A 7,879-nucleotide genomic window follows, 5' to 3' on the forward strand; every position below is an offset into this window, starting at 1 on the left:
TAGGAACTCAGTACATTTTAGCCACTCCTGCCTCATCTGACGCCTTAAAATGCTAAGCCTAGAGCTAAGGGAAAAAGAGGGACTCAGAAGAATTCTCTGTAACTATCCTGCAGGGGTCCCAGTTTATGGGAGAAAGTGGGACTCTTAGAAAAGGAGACTGGGCACTTCCCTGGTGGCGCAGTGGTTAAGAGTCCGCCTGCCAACGCAGGGGACACGGGTTTGAGCCCTGGTCCGGGAAGATCCCACATGCCGCGGAGCAACTAAGCCCGTGTGCCACAACGACTGAGACTGCGCTCTAGAGCCCACGAGCTACAACTACCAAGCCTGTGTGCCACAGCTACTGAAGCCTGTGTGCCTCGAGCCCGTGCTCTGCAACAAGAGAAGCCACCGCAATGAGAAACCCGCGCACGGCAACGAAGAGTAGCCCCCGCTCGCTGCAACTAGAGAAAGCCCGCGTGCTGCCACAAAAACACAACGCAGCCAAAAAGTAAATTAAATTAAAAAAGAAAAGAAAGGAAGACTGTTCTAGAGGACAGAGCCGGAGAAGCACACTTTCTTGACAAGCTGACCTCCATCCCCTGACCCTACCAGGAATCCATCCATCTATTCATTCATCCATCCATTCATTTATTCACTCCTTCATTCCTACCTGCAAGCACCTTTCATTTATTCAGCCCTATGCCACATCCATGCCAGGCCCTGGGGAAGCCAAGGTGCCCAGGGACTCAAGTCTGGCAGGGGAGTCAGATAGGCTTTGGGTTCAACCATGTGGTAAGCGCCCCTATAGAGGGAGGACCAACATGCTCCCAGTGGAGAGAATGACAAATTCTGTCCAGAAGGGAACACTTGAGGGGAATCTTCCAAGGATGAGAAGGCATTCAGCGTGCAGAGAAGGCAAGGGGCAGGCCATCCTTACAGATGGCCTGGCATGTATAAGGGCTGAGAGGGAGAGAGAGCCACCAAGTACTCGCTATAAGCCTCTTTCAGACTTCATAGACAGCCAGGCAGGGGTGGGAAGGTCCCTGGGGCTCAAGTGTGACTCCTTCCACCTGCCATGGCCTATCCTGCCTTGGGATTCTGCCCAGCCAGGCTGCAACCCATTGGTTTTGTTTGTTTGTTGTTTAAATATTTATTTATTTGGCTACATTGGGTCCTAGTTGCGGTGCATGGGCTTCTCCAGTTGCAGCATGCGGGCTCTCTAGTTGTGGCGTGTGGGCTCCAGAGTGCGCAGGCTCAGTAGTTGTGGCGTGCGGGCTTAGTTCCCCCTCAGAATGTGGGCTCTTACTTCCCCAACCAGGGATAGAACCCGCATCCCCTGCACTGGAAAGCGGATTCTTAACCACTGGACCACCAGGGACGTCCCCAGGCTGCAACCCATTGATTGGCCCAAAGATGCCTGGAAATCTGGGGGAGCTGGGCACGGTAGACTTTGTGTGTGCACGTGTGTGTGTGTGTGTGTGTGTGTGTGTGTGTGTGTGTGATTTCACAGCACCCTCTCAGAGCAGCCCCCTTCCTACTGCTCACAGCCCCATTCACCTGCACCACCGTACCCACGTCCCCTTGTGCTGGTTGGGAGGGTTAGCGTGTTAGAGTGGCGGGACTAAGGGTAGGGTATAGTGTGATCAGGGACTTCAGGAAGGTGCACCAGAAAGCCACAGTCCTTGGAGAGCTGATTATGAGCACCCAGAATATAATATTATCAGAAGGCCATCCGTGTGGGGAGCACACACATCCCTTATGAGGGCACAGGGGGACAGCCACCACCAGGCAGCCAGCCAGACACCAAGGTCGGCTGATAAGCTGAGGAACTGACATGGTGATGACACCATGAGGCAGCAGCTCCATGGTCCTGCCCCACCCTCTCCTGGAAGGAACATGTGAAGCCACAGACATGACATCTGGACAAGAGCGTGTGACATCTGAGTGGGTGACACCGGAGAGCTCCGGCTCAGGCTGTTGGAGTCAGCTGATGTCTATGCTGCTGTAGGCACCAGACAATAACTCGATCAATCTTTTTTCCCCTTCTTGGATGGGAAGATCGTATGGCCCCTCCCTGAACATTTTGGACTGTGAGTGTCGATGGAAATCCCTTCAGGGAGCTAATGCATTTGATTTCCTTTTTATCTTCCCACCTCGCTCGCTCCATCACTCGGACTTGGAGAGTTCTTCCACCCCTCCAGGACGGCCAGTCCATTGGTGCTAGCTCCTTTCCACTCTCCCTCACCTCCCAAGTGTGCTTTCCTCCCTCCTGGCCCAGCCTGAGTCCCTTGCAAACCCTCTCCACCCCCTTGATCCTCTCTGTTTTGGTCACATTCACTGGAAAACCCCTGACCTGGTTACATCCGCCCCTCCACCTACTCTGAACCTGCACCCTTGACCCTGAATATGCCTGTGGAGTCAGATGACCTCACTCATCTCGCTTTAAGTTTACGATCCTAGACCTCGAACATGTCCTCAGTACTGCCCGGCAGTCCTACCATCCTTCCCCGGTCCACGCTCCCACTAGGACTCCTAGATGGCGGTTGCACATCCCCTCCTCTCTTCTCAAGCCTCCAACACATTCTCCTCCACCCTCACGCTCAGCTGATGACCGTGCTTCCTACTTCACTGAGAAAATCAGAGGGAACGTCACCGTGATGTGTGATCCACACCCCTGTCCAAGGCAGCCTCTCCCCTGTGCAGAGCCCACCCCCTCGCTGCTCAAGGATGTGGCCCCACAAGTCTCCCTGCCTTTAGTGGATCACTTCCATCCACCTAAAGCCCCTGTTTATGGTGTTTAACACCATCTTTAAAAAAAAATCTCTCAATTCCACTTGCTCCTCTAGTAACCGTCCCATTTTTCTGTCCCCTTTTATGATAAAACTCCTCGGAGGAGTGGACCATGCTGGTCTCCAGATCCTTTCCTCCTATTCTTTTTTTTTAAATTTATTTATTAATTAATTTATTTTTGCCTGTGTTGGGTCTTCGTTGCTGTGCACGGGCCTTCTCTAGTTGCGGCGAGCGGGGGCTACTCTTCGTTGTGGTGCACGGGCTTCTCATTGCTGTGGCTTCTCTTGCTGCGGCGCACGGGCTCTAGGCGCACGGGCTTCAGTAGTTGTGGCATGCAGCCTCTAGAGCGCAGGCTCAGTAGTTGTGGCGCATGGGCTTAGTTGCTCCGCGGCGTGTGGGATCTTCCCGGACCAGGGCTCAAACCCGTGTCCCCTGCATTGGCAGGCGGATTCTTAACCACTGTGCCACCAGGTAAGCCCTCCCGTTCTTTCTAGAGGCCACTCCATTCAGGCTTTACTCCACTAAAATTACTCTTGAAAATGTCCACTTTGCTCCATGTGTGCTGGATCCAGTGGTCAGTTCTGTCCTCTCTTCTTACTTGACCCAGCAGCAGCGCTGGTCACAGCTGATCCATCGTCCCTGGATCGCTTCTCTAGCTACACCCATTTCCCAGGCCATCTCCTGACTGTAAATTCCATTGTGGCCCCTCCCTCAGGTCCTCCACATCTCTGCTCAAATGTCACTTCTGCACGAGTGCCACTTTCTCTGAATTGTGTTCCTTCTCCTCCCTCAGGCTTCCTCTCCGTCTCCAGCTTCATTTTTCTCCATTGCATCTATCACTATCTGACATTAATTATTCCTTGTCTCCCCTTCTAGAATGTAAGCTCTACTGGGGCCTGGATCTTTGTTTTATTTGTCGCTGAATCTCCAGAACCAAGAGCAGTGCCTGGCATGTAGGAGGCGCTCAATAAATACTTGTAGAATGGATGAAAAACTGACCCAAACGAGCTCAGTTCCTCCACCACCCTGGGCATTCGTACAGCTGTCTGATATTTAAGGAGTGTCCAGGGCAACCACAAGGGAGACAAAAGGTGGGCACAGAACTCCTGGGAAACAGACCCCATCAGAACAAGCCTCAGCGGATTGCTGAGCCAGCCGTGGGTGGGATCCTGCATAGCACAGGGGCTGTGGGATTTAACAGACCTCTACGGCAGGATCTTTCTGAAGGATGATTCCCCTGGATGGAGGGTGACGCTGCCAGGCTGCAGGATAGGGGCCACCTTCTCGGGCAGGAATAGCAGGACCTTTAGGCTGGGCAGGAGTGGGGAGCCTGCTGGGAGCCTCTAGAGGTACCCCAACCCACTTCCACTGGGCCTCCGAAGCCAGTCGGAGGTTTGGGTAGATCCACTGGAGGTTGGCTTCAGAAGAGAGATGGGACCATGCGGACACAAGAGGCTGATTTGCCAACCTGGCCCCAGCGTCTTGATGGCATAGAGGCTGGAAGATCTGGGCACAGCTTGTGACGAACACAGTAGCCTGCTTTGACTAGTAGTTCTGGGGGAAATGTGTGTCTGTGTGTGAATTAAAATACCTGGTAATGCCCTGGGGCCCACACAGCTTTGCCTTGGGACTTCCCCTTGAGAAGGGCTTCCTGACTGGGCTGCAGGATTGCAGGGACGTGGCATCAACAGGAGTGGTTGTAGGGACTGAGCTCGGGGCAATGCTGGGGCCCTGGGCTGCTGGGCTGTGGCCAGGATGCATTTGGGACATCTGTCAGCACTTCTGTGGTTTAGACATAACTGGGGAGTGGGCTCTGTAACCGTCTCCATTTCCTGCAGCCAAGCAGCATGGATGTCGCCACATGTGCTTGCTTTCCCAGGCTGAGATGCTGGAGGCGTTCAGAAAAAACTCTTAAAATAAAAAATAAATCGTGGATTATTTATACAGCAATAAAAGAACAAACTACATTTACATACTCTCACCTGTAGCAACATGGATGAATCTCACAAACATAAAGATGCACAAATGAAGCCCGACACGAAAGATAATATATTGTAGAATTCCATTTATGTGAAGAGTCAACTCATATGAATTTATATGAAGTATATTAGTTATAGACTGTTGCAGGAGGACGTGACCGCCAGTTGACCCGTGAGCTGGACCGGGGCAATTGGGCGCTCCTCGCCCCTCCCCTGTCTTCAGAATGTCCGCTCTGCCCCACAGTTCCCACACTAGGAGCTGTTTTAAGGATGCTGCCTTGAGAGAGTAAGGTGGTATTGAGACCATCTGGACTGAATACCTGACCAAGCCCAGTTAAAGCCTCTATATAAATCTTCAGGATTCTGGCAGGCGGATGCAGGGATCTACTGGTCTTTTGGAGCCCAAGATAAGCCTTTTACATAAGTTCCTTTGCTTATCAAAACTGCCGCCTATCTTGCCAAGGGTGGGGGGTAGGTGGAGAAGGGATGGATAGGCGTATGGGATTAGCAGATGCAAACTATTATTATATATAGAATGGATAAACAACAACGTCCTACTCTATAGCACAGGACCTATATTCAATATCCTGTGATAAAACCAGCCTAAGGCAGACACTCCCCGCTGTCCAGGTTATAACCTGGTGCCAGCAGAGACTTCCCAGGGAAGACAGAGCTGTTCCAATTATGTATGTCTTCTGTAGAGGGGATTACTGAGACAGGAAAGAAAAGTGCAAGAATTGGTCGCTGGTGCTACATGGTGGCAGCTTTGACATTTCTCTGGCTTCTACTTTATTTTTTAAATATTTACGATTCTCACCTGCCCTAATCCAATATTTATAAAAGAGGCAGTCTAGAGAAAAAAAAATATATATATATCTCCTGTAATAAACCATATGGAAAAGAATATGAAAAAGAATATATATATGTGTAACTGAATCACTTTGTTGTATAGAAATTAACACAGCATTGTAAAACAACTATACTTCATAAAATAAATTTTTAAAAATATGCCACCTATCAAATGGGAGCGTGCTGATGACTGTATCTTGGTGATAGAAGCCCTTAAGTGCTTACATTGATTTAATCATTTAGCTGTTGGTCCAGCTATGCCCCTCAATCTCAGTATCAGATGATTCCCATCAGGAAAATAGCAAGATGGCTGTACAGCTGGGTCACTGGTTGGCTAGGCCACTGGTCAAGAGCCAATCAGGGAGATGCCCTGGAGCCATCCAGGGGAGGAGGGTAGGGTCTTGGGAGAGGAGAGGAGCTCAGCTCAGCCTAAAGCTGTGACCAAATCAAACCTTCACTAATCAAGTGTGTCATCAGTTTTTGGCCTGGGCAAGGTCCCACGGGTCTAAGTCAAACCAGGTCTGACAAGGGGCCACAAACCTGGATTTCCATCCTCTTGGCTAGTGTCCCCCCTGTAGTGGGTATAAGGCAGAAAGATGGTCACAGTTCTTTCCGTGTCATATTAGAGGATTCTGCCCAGTAAATAATACCACCCTTAGGGTTAATGGGGCTTTGCAAAAAATTGCCCTATAGCATATTGACTGATTTTGTATCTGATTTAGCAATCTTATTTCAGGATTCCTTCCATTTTTCCCCCTTGAATATATATATATATATGTATAATGTGTGCCACTTTCTTTTACCCTCCTTTAAAGTGGCTTTGTCATCTTGCTGGCTCTGTCGTCTCCCTCATTAGGGAGTTAAAAAAAAAAATCGAAAGCACATTCCTTGTCTAGTTGTATAGGAATTATTTCTAAGTTTTGAATATTCTACCTATACATTCTCTGTGTGTCTCTGTCTCTCTCTCTCGTTACATCAGTAATCAGGGGATGCTTAGAAAGCCTCCCTGGGGTTGGACAGAGTCTGAGGGCAGCAAGGCTGATGGGCGCAAGCCTTGAGGGCCTGTCGGTGGCCAGGGCACAGTGACCACGGCTGGACACTCAGGCCTATGGATGGGGTGGGGGTGGGACCTATGACCCAGGACAGGGAGAGCCCCATTGGTGAAGGGAAGCAGGTCTCAAGGGAGGCCCCAGGAGGCCCTGGTTGAAGGTGGGAGTGGGAATTCAAATTCCAGAAGCACCTCCAGGCCTGAAGCATGTTGCGTGTTGGGCCCTTGGGAAGCTTTCACTAGCCCCTCCCCCATGACTTGAGTGACAAAGAGGAAGAGACTTACCCAAGGCCATAGTGTGGGAAGTGGCTCTTCCCACCCCTCCCTAGTCTTCTGCCCTTTGGAGTTAGACCTGGGGCTTCCAGTCCTCCCCAGGAGAGGGTGTGGCCCCCTTCCAGTCCCACTCCAGGGCTTATCACAGGGGCATTGACCTTGAGGCTGATAAGAGCCAGACCTGGAGCCTCCTGGGGGTGGGGGCAGCTCAGGGCCAAGGGAGGTGGTGGTCGACGGCCTAGGGCCCACAGACAGGCAGGGGAGCCATGGATCAGCTGCGGAAACGTTTACTGCTGGGACTTGGAGAGGAGTGGCCAGAATGGCTTCCCAAGGAGATGTCCTATCTCCAGCCTTGGGCCTGGTTAGGGCTGACATTGGTTTCCATTGTCACGGGCAGTGTCAGGCTGCAGGATGACCAGTTCTGCCTTCTGGGAGCCGGCTCGCTGCAGGCAAGGGGAGCCGGGTGAGCAACGCTGGGAAAATGTGTCCTCTCTCCCCACCCACGAGTAGGTGGAGGCCCGGGTACCTGGAACAGTGCCCCGTCTTGGGCGGCCTGGGCTCCCTCCTGGGTGGCCTTCCCTTCCTCCAGGATGGCCTTCTCTCCCTTCAGGATGGCCTTTGCTTCCTCCTTCAGGCTCTCATACAAGGAGTTGGGCTGGAACAAAGGGTTGCAGGGTAGCTGACGCCAGGCAGGACTGCCTGCCACGTGCCCGCACGGGAGCTGGGCTGGGAGGCAGGGAGGAGGCACAGCAAAAGAAGGGGGTCCTGGGCTGAGGTCTCACCAGGTCTTGCAGCTTCTCCCCCAGCGCCAGGTTGTCTGCTTGGATAGTGCTCAGAGACTCCCGAAGCCTAGGGTTGAAAGCGAGACCCCCGTCAGGCCCCAGACTCTTGTCCTAGGCAGTGCCCCACACCCACAAAACACAGCTCTTGCATGAGCTGCGTGGCCCAGCACAGCCAGGAG

Source organism: Phocoena phocoena, chromosome 8 (assembly GCF_963924675.1).
Source record: "Phocoena phocoena chromosome 8, mPhoPho1.1, whole genome shotgun sequence".
In the NCBI taxonomy this organism is placed as follows: Eukaryota; Metazoa; Chordata; class Mammalia; order Artiodactyla; family Phocoenidae; genus Phocoena; species Phocoena phocoena.